We start from the raw sequence: 23,309 nt of genomic DNA, 5'->3' as shown, positions 1-23,309 counted from the left end.
GGGGGTGGTGTCTATAGTAACCAGATGTCCCTTCCCCTCCCCTTCCCCCCCCTCCCAAAAAAAAAATCAGCTACCGTCATTGATCACTTTCAAAGACCATATGATACTGGAGTCTAGGAGAATGTCCTCAACAGATGGATCCTCCCTCCCCCCACCCACCGTAATCCATGTTCTCAGGAACTCTAAATTCATCGGGTTTTCTATTAATAAAAAAGTAAATTCATAAGTTCTCTGCTTCCCACTCCACATCCCAAAATCTTCACCGTGTGAAATACAGAAGATCTGAGAACACCTGATCTTTTCCTCCTATAGTCCATCTCCTGGCCTATGTGGGCGGCCAGTTCCCGGAGTGCCTAGTCCGGCTTATAAACCGCATCCATACTAAGTGAGAATGACTGGGAGCTCTTGGTGAAAGGCACATTTCCATATATCTAAGCAGCAACCTACAAGAAAAGGCGCGGCCCCGGAAGTTGCCATGCCGACAGGGAATTTTGGTTCTTAAAATAGTAGGCGATGCTAGGGCATCTTCAAGGCAGCGGAACTAGGGAGGTAGGGAGGGGGCGCAAAGGGGAAGGAGGGAGCGATAAACCAATTAGTCAAACCGAGCAGGAGACGGGGTGTCAATCATCCCTTTAAAATGAGAGCAGGAGGAGGTGGGGGAAGGACACCGGTCAATGGCGAGGTCAGGAAGGGGCGCTCTTCATTCAAGCATTAGCGAGAACTCGGGTTCTCACATTAATTCCCTGAATGGGCTTCACATTTGCACAGGGGCTGACTTGGAGTCGCCTTCCGCCTGCTCCCACCCAATGAACAGATGCGGGATTGAACATCTGTGCTCAGGGTGAGTCGTGGCTCAGAGTGCTCTCTCTCTCTCTCGCTCTCTCTCTCTCTCTCTCTCTCTCTCTCTCTCTCATTTTCTCTCTTTCTTTTCTCTGTGTGCGTGTGCGTGTGTGTGTGTGTGATCTGTACCATCTCTGTCTCTCTCTCATCTCTATTTCTCTGCCTCTCTCGTGTCTGTCTGTCTCTGTCTCCCTGTGTGTTTCTTTGTCTCTATATCTCTCTCATCTGTCTGTTTCTTCTCTCTGTGTCTCTGTCTCTCCCCCAGCAATTAGATTGAGAGTTCAAAGCTCTGACTTCCTTAGATGGGTGAGGTCACAGCAGAAGGTTTCTTTCTTTCTTTAAATAACACTGAGTCAGCATTGAAAGTACACACATCACTGGAATGCATCTTTATTATACATATATTAGTCAATTGATGAAATATTTATTGAGCACCAAGCCTGTACAAAACACTATTGCTAGGAGGGACCCTTGGGATGCAAGAAGGGGTATGTTAATAAGTGGGTCTGTGAAAAAAAAATCATGCAGGCCACACTTTTAAGTTTAATCTGCATTATCAACATTTTCTCCATTGCTTTGTTAAAGGCTGGACAGTGATGATAAAGAAAATGATAAATCAAACATTGATTTGGAGCATTTCCTAATTTTCCAAGTGTAAAGGTTCACATTGAAAATTTAAAACTATTTCCCCTACTCACTGCCTTCAGTACAGCCCTAGGTCCAAAGAAATATAAGACATGGTCACTGACATCAAAGAGCTCACACTCTAACTTGATCTGGTCACTGGGCTGGACACTGGGGATACAAAGACCATAATGAAACAGACCCTACCCTCAAAAAGTTTACAGTCTACATTAGGAGACAACACGTGCACATATAAGTATGCACATGAAACAGAGAAAGTTATTTCAGGGGAAGAACACTAAAGTTGAGGGGATGGGGAAAAGCCTTATGTAAGAGGTGTTACTTAAGCAGAGCTTTGGAGGAAGCAGTGAAATTGATAAGCAGACCCATGCTTTAGAAAAACCCCTTTGACTGCTGGGTGAAGAGCGGACGGGAGAAGGGAGAGGGAGAGTCAAGGCGAGGACGTCGCCATTAGAAGACTGTTGTAACATTCAAGGACACAGATGATGAGGACCTAAATGAGAGTGGTTCTCGTGTGAGTAGAGAGAGAACATGAGATGTGTTCTGGAGGTTGAATCAATAAGACTTGGTGTCTGATTGGATATGGGTGGCAGCTAAGTGGCACAGTGGACAGAGTACCAGATTTAGAGTCAGGAAGATCTGAGTTCAAATCCAGTCTCAGATACTTACTAGCTATGTAACCCTGGGCAAGTCACTTAACCCTGTTTGCCTTAGTTTCCGCATCTGTAAAATGAACTGGAGAAGGAAATTGCAAACTGTTCCGGTATCTTTGCCAAGAAAACCCCAAATGGGGTCATGAAGAGTCAGAACCCAACTGAAAAGTGACTGAACAAATAAAGCTCCTCAGTATAGACCCTCCCTCCGCCCATAGAGATGACAACTTCTGTTTTGTAACTTGGTAGATAGATGGTCATCAAGAGTAGTTGTGGTTGAAAAAAAATCATCAACTGATAATGAGCCTCTCTGAACTTAATTAGTCCGGTCATTGTTGCAGTTTGTCCTTTTGTCCTTTATTCTCAAAGAGGACCGTGACATCAGGAAGACTGGATGGTCCTGGATATTTAAGGCAATTAAGTGACTTGTCCAGGGTCATACAGCTAGTGAGTGTCTGAGGTGAGATTTGAACTCAGGTCCTTTGACTCCAGGACCAGTGCTCTATCCCCTGTGCCACCTAGTTGCCCCAGTCTGGTTATCAGATAACAGTTATACACAGTCCGTTCTTGGAACCATACTCTAAGTCTTTTTAGTTCAGGGGAACCTTCAAGATCATGTTTCCCATCAGCACAGCCTTTGAAAATCCCAGGGCACCTCCAAACCAGCATGAGGCTCACATCATGAGTAAGACTTTTGGAAAACTTCAGTAGAACTTGAATTGCTTCTCACTCGTCAGACTTCACCAGCATATCTCAAGTGCCTTCTCATCCTAGAACTTCCCTCAGTACCTGGGGTCTGCTTACCCTGGAATATCTCTCTATTCCTCTGGCTCACTTCTTCCACTATTGAGTTCTTCTCAAGGACTGCATTTTGGGGAGGGATCCAAGCCAGTCAGTCTCCATTTCTCTCCCATTTAACTCTCCCAAATATGTCACCATGCCCCATATGTGTATTAGTCTTTCTCTCCACTCCCCTCCATTTCCAGCTGCCTCTTATGTCTAAGTTTCCCCCCATTAGATCCTTCAGGGTAGGAGTTCTGTCTTTCCTTTTCCTTCTATATGTATTTCCAGAATTTAACATAACACCTGGCACATAGTAAGTGCTTAATAAATGCTTGTTGCCTTCCTGCCTGCCTCTTTTCCAAGCTAACCATTCCTAGTTCTGTTGGGAGGCAGCTTAGATGGCTCAGTGGATAAAGTGCTGGGCCTGGAGTCAGGAAGACTTAAGTTCAAATGCAGCCTCAGACATTTACTAGCTGTGTGACCCTGGGCAGTCACTTAACCCTAGTCACCTTAATCCACTGGAAAAGGAAATGGCAAATCACTCCTGTATTTTTACCAAGAAAACTCCATACAGGATCAGGAAGAGTGGGACATGACTAAAACAACTGAACAACAATAACAAAATACCCCTAGTTCTGTCTACCATTCCTCATTATGCAACATGGTTTTGAGACATATCACCATATGCAAAGGCTAGTCTGTCAATTACCTACTTAAAATCTGGCCCCCAGAAGTGAACATAACACTCCATATGTAATCTGAATAATGAGGGGTACAGTGGGATTATTAACCCCCTTGTTCTAGACACTCCAACTCTATTAATGCAGCAAAGGTTGCATTATTTTGATAGTCACATCATCACACTTTTGAGCTCTATTGAACCTGCAATCCATTAAAATTCTAGTCTATTTCATATAAAGTATTGTTAAGCCAAGTCTCTCCTATCTTGTAATTTTGCAGATATAGGAGTTTATATTGATTTCTCTTAAAGTTAACCATGTCAGTTTAGGTCCAGCCTTATAGCCTTGTTGGATTATAATTGGTAATCAAATGCATTTGCTATTTTAATTCCTTTTCATGTGCACATTTTGTAAGTGCATCATCTATATCTTCATCTGAATCTTTCATTGAAATGTTGAACCTCATAAGGTGGAGGACACAGCCTTCCACCATTACACCACTAGAGACCTCCTTCCAAGCTGAAATTATTCTGCACTCTGGCTACACTGTTTGTTTGTTTGTTTGTTTGTTTGTTTGTTTGTTTTTGTGAGGCAATTGGGGTTAAGTGACTTGCCCAGGGTCACACAGCTAGTAAGTGTCAAGTGTCTGAGGCCGGATTTGAACTCAGGTCTTCCTGACTCCGGGGCCAGTGCTCTATCCACTGCACCACTTAGATGCCCCTGGCTACACTATTCAGCCAACTGTTGACCATATTACCATCTACCCCACATTTTTCTGACTTGAGCACATGAATATCATAAGTGTCTGTGTTAAATGCTCCTGAAATCCAGCAATGCTGTGTCTGTAGTATTTTATGTAACTACCTAGTCTAATAACCCTAATGAAAAAGCAAATGAAGTAAATTTGACATTATTCCTGGTGAACCCATGCTAGCTCTTAAGAGTCATTCTTTCCTTCCTTTTCTGTTTACAAAGAGGCTTAGAGAGACAGTTTTTTTTTTAACTTCCATTGGATCACAGTTATATTAGTTATGACAACAGTCTTAGAATAGTGGGTGTCTTGAAGAGTTTGTTTGGACGTCTTTTTCTAAGGCACTCACATATTACTAGAATTAGTACTGTTAACAATCATAGTTGTACCACATCTTTGCATTATTTCTCCATTCTAAGTAACTCCATCTGCTTACCATTCTTTTTTTTTTTTTTTTTTGGTGAGGCAATTGGAGTTAAGTGACTTGCCCAGGGTCACACAGCTAGTAAATGTTAAGTGTCTGAGGCCAAATTTGAATTCAGGTACTCCTGAATCCAGGACCGGTGCTCTATCCACTGCACCACCTAGCTGCCCCTGCTTACCATTCTTAAAGCATTCATCTTCCCACTAATTATTTGGCCCTCTTACATGCCATGTTCATTTTAAACTAATCACCTCAAAATCCTTACCAATAGGTCAATATTGCTATTGTTACTCTCTCTAAGTACAGGTGTGAAAAATAAAACTTAGGTGGGTAAAGTTGGTCCCTCTTGCTTTGGACCTTAGAAGGGTTCAAACCTCATCCATTTCCCATTGATGATGTAATGTGCTATCTATATATGATGACCTTATTAAAAATCTACTGGTCTGGGATTTCCACTGATTCAGACATGCTTTCACCCTCATATATTTTGTGACCAAGAGTACACATTGACAAGTGGACTGGGTGGGTTTGGTGTGAGAAGATTATATTGAGTCTGTATTATTTTTTTATTGAACCTATTTATAATCAATAGATTTTGTCCTGTAATTCCCTCAACCATGGTTCTTTGTCTCTGAAGTTGGTGCAGAAATTCAGCTGGAATGTAATGAGCTAAGTTTAGAAATCCAGTCCTCTTTCTTATCACTGTTCTGTTCTTGTTTCACAGAATTCTGCTATCCTTGCAGGATGGGGGTGGATACCAGGGAGTCTTGTCCAGTATCTTTACACCATGAAGCTATTCTTCAAGAATGTCTGGTTTGCTATCCAGAGAAGTCTGATCTTGCAGGTAGATGCAAACAGTGTACTCTTCTTAGTCTCAAGAGGGAAGGAGGAAGTTGTTGCTAGCCCCTTGTTCCCAACTTCTAACCAATCATATTGTTGCCCATTCCTCAGCTATGTAACTAATCATTTTGTCCATAACCCCATGATATCACCCACCCTGTTATGTTTTTGTTCTTGCCTTATAAAAATGAGTTAAGTCTTCATCTTGGGGCCTTTGGCATAAATTGAGGTAAGTCATTGATCCCTTTATTAATAAGTTTGTGCCCTCTTAGTAAGTTGCTATCTTGCTTGGAGAATACATGCCTCGGTCTACCTTTTTTTTGAATTGCACTGGCAACAGAGGCATAGACTTCAGCTCATTGATCCATAAGGGATCAATCGACATTATCAGCACAGTCCATTTATTTAACCAAACATACACAAGTAAACCAACTATAGTTTAATCATTCTTAATCTCCCCTGGTCTATGGAGAATGAACATCCTAGGGCACCCAAGGACACCATTCATGAACAACAAAAGAAAATAGAAGTCTCCCTACCGGGGCAGCTAGATGGCGCAGTGGTTAAAGCACCAGCCCTGGATTCAGGAGTACCTGAGTTCAAATCCGGGCTTAGACACTTGACACTTACTAGCTGTGTGACCCTGGGCAAGTCACTTAACCCGCATTGCCTTAAAAAAAAAAAAAAGAAGAAGTCTTCCTACCTGGGGATAGCATGGTCCTGTGATGGGACAGACCTAGTGTCCCCGGGTTAAAGGTGTGGCCCTAGAGCCTAGAGCTGTTTTTCAGATGACTCCTTTGATGGGAAATATTAGAATAATTATAATGTGATTGTATCTATTCTATTCCTCTTCCAACAAGGAGAAAATATTAGGGTGGACTGAAGGATATCTTGCTTCCTCTGAGCACCAACTCTGGGAGAGATATCTTGTAGCCTGCTAGAGTCTAATGGGGAAAATAAAAGCTGATTGAGGATGAGAAAATATGTGTGAAAGAATAGAAAGCAGTTGGAAGTATGATGCTCATTTGGAGATGGAATGAATAACTGAGATAAAGTCCTAAATAAATATCTTGTCTAGTGCTAATTGTACTTTAAAAGCTGCCATCCAAGAACAGATAAAAGGATGGTGTATTTCATTAGTGGCTCCCCTTAATTCTATGGTATTTGCCAGCAATCCCTATTAAAGTACCCTATAATTAAAGACCAGTTTTTGTGTGTCCTATAATTTAGAGCATTATCAAAATATGGTAAGCTAGTGGCCATAAGGAAATAGAAACGAATACCATCTTCATGAGGTCCTTTCTGATCACATGTAGAAGAGCATTTTTTTTTTAAACTAAACTATTATAAATACCCTTGCCAACAGAATCAGTTAGTTCACTTCGGTGATTTCTGTCCAACTAGAGAACACCAGTTACATGTTCATTATCTCACAGTAGCTCAGATAGAAAAATCAATCTGTTGTTCAAGTACCCCAAAAACAGCTTTTTTCTTCTTCCATTTCTTTGCCTTTGCTCTGAGGCTGTCCATTCTTCCTGTGCTAAGTCAGCATGACGGCTACAGGGCTTGCACCTCCTAGCCCCTGGGAATATCCAAATACCTGCTCAGGACAGTTACTGGCCACACATTGGCATGGAGAGGCTTATATAATTATCAGCAAGCATGTGTCTCACTGGCTAATAATGCGACATGTATGACTATGGACTGATCTACAAATACTCCTTCCCTGCTGGCATCCCAGATAATGAATGCCTCAATCCTAGAAGAAAAAAAAAAGAGAGAAAACAACCCTCTTCTTTTTATAGCTTACACAGTACCCACAGATTTGCTGGTCTAGCAGTCAAGAAATGCAATCTACATGTTATTGAGACGAAGATTTCTTGGTAAAAAATGGCAGCTTTGTGTTTTCACGGTTGCATAGTTACATAGAGTTGGCTATCTCCTGGCAGACCCTTTGCTTGGGGGCATACAGATCTACACTCCACTAATAATTTATTGCTGGACCCCTCTGGGGACATGGTTTGCTTCATTCTCTAAGCAGCCCAACTGAGTCACTCACTAAGTAGGGTAAATAATGCAAATGTTCCAATCCAGCAAACATTTTTAAGAGCCTATGGTGTGCTAGGCACTTGTAATACAAAGACCAAACAAAGCAAAAAGAAATAATCCTTGCCCCCAAGGGATTTATAGTCTATTGGGGGAATACAGCATTTATACAAGTAGGTAAATAAAATATAATTTGAGGGCAGAATACTAATAACTATTGGTCTATAAGGCAGAAGGAAGCATTTAATGAAGTTGGTGAAGAAACTGTCCAAAGGGTGTTAAACAGTAACAGTTGTTAGAGCGTGGTCCCCTGGTGAAGAGTGCGTGTTGGGAGTATCATGGATTTCTTTCTTTTGGACCAATAAGGATTTGTGTGAGGAAAACAAGGCAGACAGAGGTTAAGTGACTTGCCATGGGACACGTAGCTAGTAAGTATCTGAGGCCTAATTTGCACTCAGGTTTTTCTATCTGCAGGCCTAGCACCCTATCCAGTGTACCGCATAGCAGCCTAACAGGGATTGCTCTCCACTACTGCCTGACCGGCATTGCCTCTTAGCTGCTTCCCACTGGGCATCATATTACTACTCTAGCTGCTCTTCAACTATTCAGCTATCTTCAGGATCACCTGAATTGTAATACATACAAAAAAGTGTGTGTATATGTATAATGCCCTATCTAACATCTACTAGGAATACTGTGGTTAATAAAAATTTTCCCCTACAAAGAGGACCATATCTCTGTTAACAAATTCTGTTTACCATCCATGGGTTAAAAAGCCTCTCCCCTATAGCAAAGGGCTATAGTTCTTTCAGTCTTCTCTTTCAATCTGTTAGTGTACCTTAGCTATTTTCTTCAGTTGAGGTTCTATCTTAGGGACAGCTAGGTGGCGCAGTGGATAGAGCACCAGCCCTGGAGTCCGAGGGACCTGAGTTCAAATATAGCCTTAGACACTTGATACTTACTAGCTGTGTGTCCCTAATTAGCCTCCTAATTAGTCTCCCTGCTTCAAGTCTCTTCCTCTTATGTTCTATCCTTTACCAAGCTGCTGATGGGACATTCCGGAGACCCTAATTATTCTACACGTTTAGAGAAGGGCAAGTGACTCTTTAAAAAAGGGATTGGGGGGAGGCAGCTAGATGGCGCAGTGGATAGAGCACCGGCCCTGGAGTCAGGAGTACCTGAGTTCAAATCCGGCCTCAGACACTTAACACTTACAAGCTGTGTGACCCTGGGCAAGTCACTTAACCCCAATTGCCTCACTAAAAGAAAAAAAAAAAGGAAACTATTTTAGCTCTAAGATCTTAACATAACATACCTGGCTAGGCAAATATCTCCAGGACCCCGCCTCCTAAAATAGAAAAGGCCCTGAGTAATAATGATGAGGAAACTTTTAATAGCCCATGCTCTTCTGCTCTATGTAAATAGCAATAACTATACTGGCTGGAAATGTCTGGAAAGAATACTGATCTTTGTCCTATCCCTCCCTAATAATACATCACAGCTTGGTCTGTACTTTTAAGGTTTACTTAGTACTTTCCTGACAACAACCCTGTAAGGGAAATATTGGAAATATCATTTCCCCATTTTATAGATGAAAGAACTGAGACAGTGCAGTTAAATGCCTTGGCTGAAGACATAGGCTAAGTTAATGGGGGTTTTTTGGGTATTTTTTGTTTTGTTTGTTTTGTTTTTTTAGTGAGGCAATTGGGGTTAAGTGACTTGCCCAGGGTCACACAGCAAGTAAGTGTTAAATGTCAGAGGCCGGATTTGAACTCAGGTCCTCCTGAGTCCAGGGCCGGTGCTTTATCTACTGCGCCACCTAGCCGCCCCCTAAGTTAATGTTAAAGCTAGGATTCATACTCCTTCTGGGGGTTGTGATTAGGGTTGTAAGTGGATAGCTTTGAGGGATGATATGTGGTGAGGTATAAAAGGGAGAAATAAGAGAATGAGCACTGAATAGATCAAAGCTGAAGAGTGACTTCTATACCTGTGGATCCCAGTTTAAGCAAACCCAATATGCCATAATCCAAACTCATGTTATAGGTCAGTTTGGGGGTGGTTATTCACAATATGAGAAGATAGTTTGCTCACACACACACAAAAAACATTCACATTATGCTTCCTTCTTTTTTTTTTTTTTTTTGCTGGGCAATTGGGGTTAAGTGACTTGCCCAGGGTCACACAGCTAGTACGTGTCAAGTGTCTGAGGCCGGATTTGAACTCAAGTCCTCCTGAATCCAGAGCCGGTGCTTTATCCACTGTGCCACCCAGCTGCACCAGAACTTTTTTTTTTTTTAAAGAAGGAAGCATAGGGGCAGCTAGGCGGTGCAGTGGATAAAGCACCGGCCCTGGATTCAGGAGGACTTGAGTTCAAATCCGGCCTCAGACACTTGATACTTACTAGCTGTGTGACCCTGGGCAAGTCACTTAACCCCAATTGCCTCACCCCCCAAAAAAAAGTTCCCCTAGATAATTTACATTTAGTTTGATTCTTTAAAATTCAGTTTACGTGCAACTTCAGAGGACATCCAATTACATAAAGCTAGATCTACAGGTAATGAAAGCTACCCATGTGATGCCCCTCTGGTAGATTTGTGTTTCACAAGCAGACAAGTTTGGACTGAACAAAACACATTTGGGCAATTTCTCAGAAATCCATAGAACAATTCGAACCTTTCCTGGAGGACTTAGAAGGGCAAGAAACCAGCCCCAAACAGAGCTCCATTCCTAGCCTTCCTTACTTATGAGGTCACACAAGCTTCAATTATTTGGCATAATGAAAAGTTGCCCAAGACTGCGAACTTGAGGACTTTTCTGTCTTAAAGGAACCTAAAGATCATTCATTCCAGTGGTAGTCATTGTCCCTGTGGGGAAACTGACTCCCAGAGGGGGAAGTGACTTGCCCATAGCCACATAGCTAGGATTAGGGTTAGGACCCAGGTCCTCCTGATTTCCTGTCTAGGGATTTTCCTATATGGCACACTACCTCCTCTGATTTGTCTTGGTTAAGAATGGGAGAAGTAGGGGGCAGCTAGATGGCGCAGTAGCTAGAGCACTGGCCCTGGAGTCAGGAGTACCTGAGTTCAAATCCAGCCTCAGACACTTAACACTTACTAGCTGCGTGACCCTGGGCAAGTCACTTAACCCCAATTGCCTCACTAAAAAAAAAAAAAAGAAAGAATGGGAGAAGTAGAAATTTAAAGAACCAGAATATTGCAGGTTATTATTGGGAAAGATTAGTTAGAATGTGAGTCTGAATGGGATGTGGCTGTCTAGAAGAATGGTTAAACAGTGAGAGGAAGGAAAAAGTCAGAGACATAAATAGAAAGAGACAGTCTCTGATATACACACCTAGGGAAACATCAAGGACCCTAATTTGTCTTGTGAAGCCCTGAGACTATATACAAATAAACCTTTAGTAAGGCTATAAGTCTTTCTTTTTTTTTTTTAATAATGAGACCCTGATCAACCAACAATCAATCAATCAACATGCACTTAATAATTACTATGTTCCAGACACTGCTAGAAATATTCCCTGTCCTCAAGGATGTTTCTTGCTATTGAAGGAAACAACAGGTAAACAGATAAGTAAAATTTTAAAATATGCAGAGTCATTTCAGAGGGTACTAGCAGCTGGAGAATCAGGAAAGGATTCATATAAGGAAGTTGGAAATGTGAGAGGTAGAAGTGAGGAGAGAGTATGGTAACAGTCTGTGCAAAGGCTGGGGACAGGAGATGGAATGTTGTTTATGGGGAACAGCAGGCAGGCCAGTTTGACTGGAATGAAGAATGTGTGAAGGAGTGTCGTGTGTAATTAGCCTGGAAAGGTAGGTTGGATTCGGATTATGAAGAGCTTTAAATGCCAAATGGAAGCACTTATATTTTCTCCTAGAGGTAATAGGGAGTTAGGCGGAATTTTGAGCTAGACTGACACAGCCAGACCTGGGTCTCCGGAATGTCCCATCAGCAGCTTGGTGAAGGATAGAACATAAGAGGAAGAGACTTGAAGCAGGGAGACTAATTAGGAGGCTGTTGTAGTAGTTCAGCTGAAAGATGATAAGGGTTTGAGCTGAGATAGTGGATGTGTGAATGGAAAGAAGGGGACAGATGTAAAAGAGACATTCAAAGCAGAATTAAAATGTGCGATCTTGGGATTCTTATTGGGGTTTTTTGTCATTTGTTTGGTTGTTTGGTTGGGTTTTTGGGGTGAGGCAATTGGGGTTAAGTGACTTGCCCAGGGACACACAGCTAGTAAGTATCAAGTGTCTAAGGCTATATTTGAACTCAGGTCCCTCGAACTCCAGGACTGGTGCTCTATCCACTGCGCCACCTAGCTGCCCCTTGGGATTCTTATTGAATATAAGGAGTGAGGGAGAGTGAAAGGGTAGGTATGGCTCAGGGGTTACAAAATTGGGCAAGGAGAGTGATGGTGCCCTCAACAGAAAATGTAAAGTTAGGAAAAGGGATGGTTTTGGGAGAAAGAAAAGGAATTCTCTTTTGGACATGTTAAGTTTCAGATATCTAGGAGATAACCAGTTCTAAATGTCAAATAGGCATGTGGTGTTGAGAAATTGGGCAGCTGGGCCTGAAGTCAGGAAGACTCATCTTCCTGAGTTCAAATCTGGCCTCAGCCATTTACTAGCCATGACCCTGGGCAAGTCATTTAACCCTCTCTGCTACATTTTCTTCATCTGTAAAATGAGCTAGAGAAGGAAATGGCAAACCACTCCAATATCTCTGCTGAGAAAACCCCAAATGGGGTCATGAAGAGTTGGATGAATGAACAACTATGAGAAAATGAAGCTCTCTAGGTCTGTATATATAGATGTAGGTGTCATTTGCATAGAGATGATAGTGGAACCCATGGGAGCTGATGTGATCACCCAGAGAGAGGGTATAAGAAAAAAAGATAGGAGAGTCCAGCACAAAGCCCTGGTCCCTATCCATAGTTAGGGGATAATGACGAAGGAACGGCCAGACATGTAGAAGGAAGGCCAAGAGAGATCAGTGTAATGAAATTCTGGAGAAGAGCAAATACCCAAGAGGTAGGCATGGACAACAGCATCAGATACTGAGAGTCCAAGAAGGATGAAGCCTGAGGAAAGGCCAAGGGATTTAACAATTAAGAGATGACTGATAACTTTAAAGAGAGCAGTTGCAGTGGAGTGAGGAAGCCAGAGACTAGACTGCAAGGAGGTGAAAATGAGGGGAGAGGAAGTGGAGACAAGGAATGCAGGCAGCTTTTCCTAGGAGCTTGGCTGTGAAAAGGAAGAGGAATGGAGGCAATAGATTCAGGGGAATGGCAGGGTGAACTGAAGCTTTCAAATGTAAGGGGAGATCTGGACATGTTTGGGGGCAGCAGTGATGGAGTGAGAAGATAAAGTCTGAAGATTAGAAGTGGGAGAATTTTGACCATGGAGACAATCTGTCGGAGGAGACAGGAGGGGATGGGATCAAATGGGCTTTGGCAAGGAGAAGGGTTAAACTTCTTTATCAGAGACTAGAATAAAGGAGAGAATTAGGAATGATGAGAAGAGGTTTTGAGACATAGAGTAGGGGAGAAGGGAGCTGAATGGCTTCTATTATCAGCCAAGGAGGAGCAAGGTCCTTTGTTGAGAGGGAGGGCAGGAGAGGCTCAAGGAGAGAAGAGACAGTTTGGAAAAACTGTCATAGGGGTTTGGACAGAGTTAATTATGGATGAATAAAGGATTTCCTTGCTTTTGTAGGGGCCCAGTTGAAAAAAATAGCATAAATTAATCATGAACCAAATCAGTTCAGTTGCTTGACTGTGTCTGGCAAGGTTGAACAGCATATGAGAAAGAAGAAAGGAGAAAGATGATAGGGGAAGTCCAGCACTAGGGTTTGGTAAGGTAAGAGACAATGGGTGGGGCAGTTAGGTGGTGCAGTGGATAGAGCACCGGCCCTGGATTCAAGAGGACCTGAGTTCAAATCCAGCCTCAGACAGTTGACACTTAACTAGCTGTGTGACCTTGGGGAAGTCACTTAACCCCAATTTCCTCACCCCACCAAAAAAAGAGTCAATAGGTCAAAGGGGGGAAGGATTGGGAGTAGAGGACATGTAAAGTTGAAACGGTTAAGCATAGGGTCAAGATTAGGAAGGGAGAATCTTGAACCATCACAGAGACGATGGTGTAGGGAAAACATGGAGGGATTGATGCCTTGGAGGTGACAGTGAGAATGAGAAATAGATTTAAGAGGAGCAAAGTACAGGGAGAACTGGAAAGATAGGAGGTAGGGGGTGGGGAGGATTGGAAAGGGAACTCTGCTACTACTTCACTTCTGAGGTAGGTGCTGTTATTTCCCCCATTTTGTGGATGAGGAAATTGAGTCTGAGAGAGGTTTAAGTGACTTGTCCAGGGCTACACAGCTAGTAAGAATATGAAGCTAGGTGGCACAGTGGATAGAGCACCAGCCCCGGATTCAGGAGGACCTGAGTTCAAATACGGCCTCAGATACAACACTTACTAGCTGTGTGACCCTGGGCAAATCATTTAACCCTCATTGCCCTGCAAAAAAAAAAAAAAAAGAATATGAAGCTAGATTTTAATTCTGGTCTTTCTGACTCTAGACCTAAAAGTCTATCCACTGCATCATCAAGCTGCCTGGTCAGATAGAACAATTTTAGGGTTCTTGATCCTAGAAGTAAAATATTTATGGGTCATGTCAAGATCAAGGGTGTGATCAGCCATTTCTGTGTAAAATGCAAAAAAAAAAAATTTTTTTTTCACAGTAGAATTTTTCAAGCCTCCTAAAATAAAGTACATGGGTACTCTCATAGAAAACAAGACAAAACAAAATACAAAACAAAACAAAACAAAACAAAAAAACCCAGGGGCAGCTGGGTAGCATAGTGGATAGAGCTGTAAGGGGCTAAAATTCTAGCTATACTGTCTAAAATATCTAATGAGTGGTCGCCAATAAATTATAAGCTTTAGCAAGAGTTAGATTTTTAAGCATTTATTAAGAAGAATAAGAATTTCTAAAAGAGAGAGAGAAAGGCCTAGATTCCTCTATCTATTAAAGGGAGAGTGCATTTGTAGCTCCCTTTTCCACCAGAGTCCTCAGGAAAGAGTGAGCCAGCGTGCCAGCCTCTCCCTTCTTCCTCCCACAAGCAAACATCATTTCCTGATGCCAAAGAAAAGACGCATGGTCCTGCCCTCAGAGGCCCTCTCCTCATGTTGGAGCTTTCCTACAGTAAGTCTCCAGCATTTCATTTCATTCATTACCGAGTGCTAGCCCTGGAGACAGGAGGATCTGAGGTCAAATCTAACCTCAGACACTTGATATTTACTAGCTGTATGACCCTGGGCAAGTCACTTAGCCCCAATTGCCTTGCCAAAAACAAAGAAAGAAGGTCCAATTTTCCTTCTCCTTCATCCCCTACATCTGATCAATCATAACATCTTGTCATTTTTTGTCCCCTTAGAATGTAAACTCCTTGAGGGCAGAGGCCATTTCACACTTGTATCCTTAGTTCCCAGCACAATGCCTAGCAAATAGTAGGCGCTTAAGAAATGCTTGTTGATTGTTTGATTCTCAGAACCCAATTCTGGTATCAGAAAGATACAGTCTTTGGGACCTTTATAACCTGGGCAATCAAGGGATCCTAGCAGTCCCTGAATTCTTCAGGGAGCTGTGAAAGAGCATGTGGAAGTAGATGGGAGTTAGAGAGAGGACAGGGCACTAGATCAGGGTGTTTTGAGGCTAGAGAGTGGGGTCTTGGCAAAGGTACTGATCAGGGATCTTAGACCTTTGCGTGATTATTTTTCTTTGAGACCTCAGGCCAGCTATAGGGCCTCTTTGTCCAGGTTTTCCCAAGTATAAAATGGGAATAACAGGAAGAACATTAGCCTACTGCTCCATGTTGCTACTCTGAGAATTAGTCTGTGTTTTAAAGCTGCTTTATGTAAAGAGCTTAATTTTATTAAAAAATACCTCTTTGGCTCACAGAACACACACCCACAAATCCAAACTCTGCCTCATTTAATCCCTCAAAATGTGCAACAAATAAAATTAACACCTTGAAATGAGCTTGTTTCCCGTTCCAGGAGCCACCTCCTCTCCCTACCCCGCCCTCCCCACCAGCCTTTGCAATCTGATTACAGAGTGGATGGGACCCCTTCCAGCCAGGAATTTGACAGCCTGCCACAGGAATCATCAAACGAAGGGCGCAGTTTCAGAGGAACTAACCAGGAAGTTAAATGAGCTTTAATTCAATTTCCTCCAAAAGAAGGATTCCATCGGTTTGCATCCAAGTGAGAGCTCCTGGGGCTCATTCCTCGTTCCTCTTTGTTGCAGAGCCGGCCTCAGAGCCAAGAGCTGAGCTCTTATTGAAATGGAATGGTCTGGGTCACAGCTCAGTGAAGGAGAACTGGAAATATTGGAAGCCAACCTGCCGGATGGCTTAGCCAGCCGGGTACCCGGAGAACACTATACTCTTCCTGTGTTCTTTGAGCAATTCCGGTTTGTCATAGGGCCAGACCCAGAGAAAACACTCCAGAAAATGGCAAGATAAAAACTTTAAGCCTGATTTACTTCTAAGAACAGGAGGCCATCTCCTGCTGGGCATAGCAGTCCTCAAGGGCTGACCCCAAGCAGAAGAAATTTGCTTGGCTTTCTCCAGCTCCCCTTCCTATTGCCCTGGAAGGCTTCCTTTCCCTCTCTTTCTTCTAGCTAACTGTCAACAATATTGTCCCACTTTACCTCCCACTCCTTCTAACGTCCTAGAGGATGAGTTTCAAATTTTTATACCTTTTTTTTTAAAGGAGTATTCACATTTTAAGAGAGGATTCTTAAAGAAGAAAAGGTTTTCCATAGCCAAAAATGTGAATCTCACAATGGTAGAACATCAGGTTTTAGTTGGGCTGAGAGAGGAGCAATATTTGATGAATAGCCTTAGACTCACAGAATCATAGCTAGTGGGGGAAACCAATATTTCTGGGATTGGCTGATCAATATGAACCCACTCTACATAAAATATTAGGGCTGGAAGAGACCTAAAAAACCAGCTAGCCCAACCGTCTCCTTTTACAGAACCTGAGACAAATAAGTAAAATGACTCGCTAAGGGCATAAGGTGATTCAGTACTAGAACCCAGGTATATGAGTAGCAGTCCTATGTTCTAACACCTTGCTAGATGTCTTCACCTTGATGTTTTGATGGAATCTCAAACTCAACATATTCAAGAAATACAATCATTATCTTCTCTCTAAACCCATGCCTCCCCTAAAATTTCCTCTTTCCATTTAGAATATCACTATCCTCTCAATCCTAAATTCCTCACTTAATTCTTCCCTCTAACTCACCTACCCCACCCACTCCCATATCCAACTATTTGCCAAGTCTTTATGTTTCTACCTCCGTAGCATCTCTTCCACACATCCAAATCACCTTCTCCAAGAAACCTTTCCCAATCAATGGCCTTTAATGCTAGTGCCTTCCCTCTGTGATTATCTCCAGTTTATCCTTTGTAGATCTGATTTATACAGTTATTTGTACTTTGAATCCCCGGTTGGATGTGAATTCTGTGAGAGCAGGGATTGTTTTTGTTTTGTTTTTCATGGTATCCCCAATGGTTAGGCAGTGGCCCGGTGCATAGTAGGTGTTTAGTCAATGCTTGTTGACTTTGGCAATGGCAAACAGCCCTCATCACTTCTGGCCTAAATTATTGTGGTCCTAATCGGTCTCCCTGCTTCTAGTTTCTCCCCTCTCCAATCCCTCTTCTACAAAGCTGTCAAAATGAGTACAGCCATTCCTCTGCTCGAAAACTTTTGGTTCTGCCCTATTTTTTGCCTCTAGGATAAAAAACAAACAAACACCTTCCTCAGTTTGGCATGTAAGGTCCACCACATTCTGGCTGCAAACTACCTTTCTAGCCTTATTTCCCATCACTCTTCTTCAAGAACTCTTAATTAAAACCACAACGAATGCTTCTTGCCTCTTTTATAGATGAGGAAACTGAGGCAAACAGAGGTTAAGTTACTTGCTCAGGGTCACACAGCTAGTAATTATCTGAGGCCAAATTTGAACTCAAGTCTTCTTGACTCCAGGCCCAGCACTATCTATTCTACCACCTCGCTGTCTAGGACATGGTTAACAGTTAACAAGTATTTGTTGAATTGGATTTCCACCGTGTCCCATTGTCTCCAGAAAGCATGCCACTTGAACAACCGTCTTACTTTGACAAAAGGTCACCCTCCAACAGAAGGTTCAAAGTAAACCAAGAAGATGGGAGATCCAGAGATAACATGCCAATCAGAATACACGAGCTGAATGTCTACTGCATGCAAAGCACTGACCTAGGGGATATGGGGGGATACAAATGAAGCCCAAGAAATGTAATCCTTGCCTTGAAGCAGTTTACAGTACATAGGGAGGCAAGGCATAGATTTAAAAGAGAGCTAACACTACAAGACAGTATTCACTAAAGGACAACAGGATGGTTGTCCTTTAATGGTTGAGATAGCAAGGGCTATAGTAGTGTGGAGATGGGCACAATCGAAAGGGAAGGCTTCAGGGAGGGAGGGAGATTTGAGCTGGGCCTTCAAGGTTGGGTAAGGATTTGATAGGCAGAAAGTTTAATGACATTCCAGGCATGGAGTCAATCCTGTTCTTAAGCACAGGTTCAGGGAATTTACAAGGTATTTGGGGGAAAGTGTGACTCAATCAACCTGTCTAGAAGGTAGAATTTGTATAAAGAAAGTAGTGTATTTAGGCCTGAACGAGGCCCTGAGAACTGATATATATATATACACAGAGTGCTGGACTTGGGTTCAGGAATGCCTGGATTTTAATCATGCCCCTGACACTCACTAGCTATGTGAGCACAGACAAATCACTTCAACTCAATCTCACTGGTCTTATCTGTAAAATTGCAACAGTGATACCTGAAGGACCTATAGGCTCAAATGATATAAGAAAGCATTTTAGGGGCAGCTAGATGGCGCAGTGGATAAAGCACCGGCCCTGGATCCAGGAGGACCTGAGTTCAAATCCAGCCTCAGATACTTGACACTTAGTAACTGTGTGACCCTGGGCAAGTCACTTAACCCCCATTGCCCCACAAAAAAAAAAAAAAAGAAAGCATTTTACCTCTTTTTGCCCCATTAATAATGAGGGTCTCCAGGTCTTCATCACATTTTTCTTTGACCTCATAAGGGTTCCTCAGAGTGGGAGGGGCACTTCACAGTAAACCTTAAAGCTTTATATAAATACCAGCTACTGTACTATGACTATTAGAGAGTCTGGATATCAGGCTAAGGTGTTCGGCCTTTTATCCAATAGGCAATAAGGGCAGCTAGATGGTGCAGTGGATAGAGCACTGGCCCTGAAGTTGTGAGGACCTGAGTTCAAATCCCACCTCAGACACCTATAGTTGTATAACCTTGGGCAAGTTACTTAACCCAGATTGCCTCAAACTTCCAGGGCCATCTCCAGTCATCCTAATATATATATATGTGTGTGTGTGTGTGTGTGTGTGTATGTGTGTATACACATATATATATATATATCAGACCAAGATGGCTCTGGAGGAGAGAGTGAGGCTAGTGACCTTGCACAGCCCTCCCTTACTTAAATCCAATTCAGTGCAAGTCATGACATTACCCTGATGTCATGGTCCTCTTTAGGAATGAAGGACAAAGAAAACAACACACTATAGGCAGTGGGAAATTATCAAAGGTTTAGGAGCAGTGTAATAACAGAGATTTCATGGTCTTTTCAGGAAGAACAATGTGGTGGAGATTCAATGCAAAGAATATTTATCAAGTGCCTACTATATGCAAGGCATTGTGCTAGATGCTGAGGAAACAAAGATGAAAATGAAATCATCTCTGCCTTCAAGGGACTTACATGCTAATACAGATACAACATCGATAAACTTGCTGTTGTTCAGTCCTTTCAGTTGTGTCTGACTCTTCTTGACCCCAACTGGAGTTTTCTTGGCAGAGATACTGGAGTGATTTGTCATTTCCTTCTTCAGCTCTTTTTACAGATGGGAAAACTGAGGCAAACAGGGCAAAGTGAGTTGCCCACAGTCACACAGCTAGGAAATATCTGAGACAGAATTTGAACTCAGGAAGAAGAGTCTTCTTGACTTCAGGCCCAGTATTCAATCCACTGTACCACCTAGCTGCCCCACTGAAAAACCAGAGGCCCCCTAAGATAGAGTTCTTAATCTGCTATATGTCATAGCCTCTTGGGCAGTGTGGTGAAGCCTAAAGACCCCTTCCCCCAAAATATGGGTTTTTAAAAAAATCTTTAAAATATGTTTTAAAGTACAAGATCAGATCACATAGAACACTAGCTATATTGAAATGCAATTATTAAAACATCTGAAGCAAGCTCATGAGCCTCCATTAGAACCCCTGATCTAAAATACTATTTTGCAGAAGTTGTGAGGGTCTAGACATATCTATCTGTTTCTCAATTTTGCCTTTCCTTGGTCCTTATGCTAAAATGACTATTAATGGGGAATCAGTTCTGAGCCTTGTCTCAGTAGATGCTTAGAATCAGAATCATGTGCCCTTTCCCAATGGCACTGAAGATTTCATCTTCCGGGATTCATTGTTATTATAGCTTCTCTTAGGAATGCAAGGGCTATGTAGCCTTTCTTCCCAAATGAAGGGCCTATATTCTAAAGTCACATCAGTTCTGTTCCGGTCTGAGTCTACAAGCAGAGGAGCTATGGGTAATTCAGACCAAGATATACACTTTGGCCTCAGTTACCTGGATATTTTAAGCCTAATACCACCTTGGCTCGGCATAAATGAGTGAACAATATAGTCGGGATGTCCTGCATCCCTTGGGCATGAGACCCAGCTTGCATTCATGTTCTAACTAGAGTATACATGCTTTTGTGGAATGGGCAGACATCAAGATGATATTATTTGTTTTATTTCCCTTTGCTTGGATTTGGACAGGCCTATTGATGTTTCCAAGGCAACACAAGTTTAGGAAGTAGGACAGAAAATTTTCTGTGGATATACAGAACACAAGACAGGACCACAACAAGCTCACATTAAAAACCAGCTGGATTGTACTATAATTAGGGAAGAGTTTGAAATGGCCACACCCAAAGTCTGGCTCTCCCCACACTTACTAGAACCATTTCATTGGACCAGTTCACTCTAGGGCCTGAATAAGCCTACTATACAGAACCAGTACAATAGTGATGGGAGGGGCAGCTAGGTGGAGCTGTGGATAGAGCACCGGCCCTGGAATCAGGAAGACCTGAGTTCAAATCCACTCTCAGACACTTGACACTTATTAACTGTGTGACCCGGGGCTAGTCACTTAATCCCAATTGCCTCACCAAAAAAAAACCCACAAAAAACTAGTTATGGGAGCTTTCAATTATCTGGACATTGGATGAAGCATACTATCTCTTAATAGCAGTTAATAATTACTTCATTTGCCTTAGCAACAATTTTATCTTTCAAAAGGAGGAGAAACCAATATGAAGGAAATTCAATTTTGGGTTCAATTCTCATCAACAGGGAATAAAATGGTCACTGGGGTCAAATGGACTTTAGGGGGAAGTGGCCAGTTCATCTTAGACTTTGTGATAGAAGAAAATCAAACCTCTTCTGATGTGTACCCTAAATTTTGGGAGGGTAGATTTCAAAGGATTTAGAGGAAGAATAGGTAAAATTCCATGAATTAATATTCTTCAGAGGAATTCACAGTCTAAGAGGGAGGGGAAGTCCCTAAAAATGAAATTCTAAACCCAAAGAGAAACATGTCTAATGAGGTAAAACAAGATGATTGTCTGAAAAGAATAATGTGGATGCCCAGAATACTCACCAACCAGTTTAGATCAGCTGGGTGGCTGAGTGCATAAAGGGCTAGGTTTGGAGCCAAAAAGACAGAAGCTGGAACTCTGCCTCAGACCCTTATTGGACATGTGACTTTGGGGAAATTGACCTCTCTCAGTTTCAATTTGCTCATGTGTAAAATGGAGCTAAATAAAAGCATCTCCCTCTCAGGGGTGTTGTAGGATTAAATGAGAGAGCCTATGCAAAATGTTTTGCAAACCTCATAGGGCTACAAAACAGTATCTATTATTATTGTTGGGTTTTTTTGTTTTGGTTTGGTTTTTGGTTTTTGGGTTTTTTTGCGGGGCAATGGAGATTAAGTGACTTGCCCAGGGTCACACAGCTAATAAGTGTCAAGTGTCTGAGGCTGCATTTGAACTCAGGTCCTCCTGGATCCAGGGCCGGTGCTCTATCCACTGCACCACCCAGCTGTCCCCTGGGTATTTTTAAAAGACAGGTTTTGAAGACAGAAGCAAGGGCAGGTTACAAAGGATGATATGATATCATAATAGTACCAGGAGGGCTAATTCTCAGTGAACTGAAGTTGGCAAAGAAAGCAAAAATTAACAAAATGGATGTGTGTGTTTTTTTAAGGGAAACAAAGAAATAGAGCAGAATAGAATGGCAGGTGTTTCATTGTAGAAAACTTCGATATCAATGAGATCACAGAAACTTTTGAGTTTTGGAGGAAAAAATGGATAGATCAGGGAAGTGGTGTATAGAAAGGAAGGAAACAAGCATTATTTAAGAACTTACTTTGTGCCAGGCAGTGTGCTAAGCACTTCTCAAATATTATCTCATTTGATCCTCCCGATGATCCTGGGAGGTAGATATTATTATTCTCATTTTATGATTAAAGAATACTGAGGCAGACAGAAGTTGAGTGACTTGCCCTCAGTCACACAGCTAGTATCTGAGGTCAGATTTGAACTCAATTCTTTCAGATACCAGATCTAGCGTACTATTCATTGTGATACCTAGCAGCTTAATAGAGTTAACCCAGATTTTAGCAAAACATTTAATAAAGTGTTTCATGGTATTCTGGTGGACAAGATAAAGAAGAATGGGTTAGGGGCAGCTAGGTGGAGCAGTGGATAGAGCACCGGCCCTGGAGTCAGGAGTACCTGAGTTCAAATCTGGCCTCAGACACTTAACACTTACTAGCTGTGTAACCCTGGGCAAGTCACTTAACCCCAATTGCCTCAATAAAAAAAAGAAGAAGAAGAAGAAGAAGAAGAAGAAGAAGAAGAAGAAGAAGAAGAAGAATGGGTTAGATTGCAGACAATTAAGTATATCCAACACAGGCTGAATGGTTGGTCCCAAAGAATAGTCATCAATGATTCAATGGCATCTTGGGAGGAGGTCTCCAGTGGAATGCCCCAGAGATCTGTGCTTGTCCCTGTGTATTTAACATTTGGTTTGGGGGTGGGTTGTTGTTGTTTTTTTGAGACTAAGTCTCTTTGTCTCACTCATAATGAAAGTGCAGTGATCCACTACTGATTGGCACACAAGCTATGGCCCATTCTGTTTTTGACCAAGGCCAGTTTGACTTCCTTAGAAAACCGGGTGGCACCCTGCTCCAGGGCTTGCAACTCATTCATGCTAGACTAATCGTGGACAGCAATTGGTTTTGATACTGCAGCTCAGAACTCCTGAATTCAAGTAACCTAATGGGCTTAGCCTCCCCAGTAGTAGGAATTACAGGAGGGTGGCTCTATGCTTGGCTAGTTAACATTATTATCAATGACTTGGATAAAGACATAAGTGACATGCTTATCAGCTTTATGAATGGCACAAAATAGAGGGGGACAG

At 42.3% G+C, this 23,309-nt stretch overlaps 1 long non-coding RNA gene across 1 annotated transcript; it reads left to right on the top strand.

The window, feature by feature from the left end:
• Window positions 1-620: 620 nt before the first annotated feature.
• On the top strand, window positions 621-19,489 carry LOC122739823. Its single transcript, XR_006354681.1, has 3 exons — window positions 621-841; window positions 5,501-5,620; window positions 19,406-19,489. It is a non-coding gene; the product is annotated as an uncharacterized LOC122739823 (long non-coding RNA).
• Window positions 19,490-23,309: the final 3,820 nt, after the last annotated feature.

This window comes from Dromiciops gliroides, chromosome 2, assembly GCF_019393635.1.
Source record: "Dromiciops gliroides isolate mDroGli1 chromosome 2, mDroGli1.pri, whole genome shotgun sequence".
In the NCBI taxonomy this organism is placed as follows: Eukaryota; Metazoa; Chordata; class Mammalia; order Microbiotheria; family Microbiotheriidae; genus Dromiciops; species Dromiciops gliroides.
Note: the sequence above shows the minus strand (reverse complement) of the source record. Positions and strands in the feature narration are given on the sequence as shown.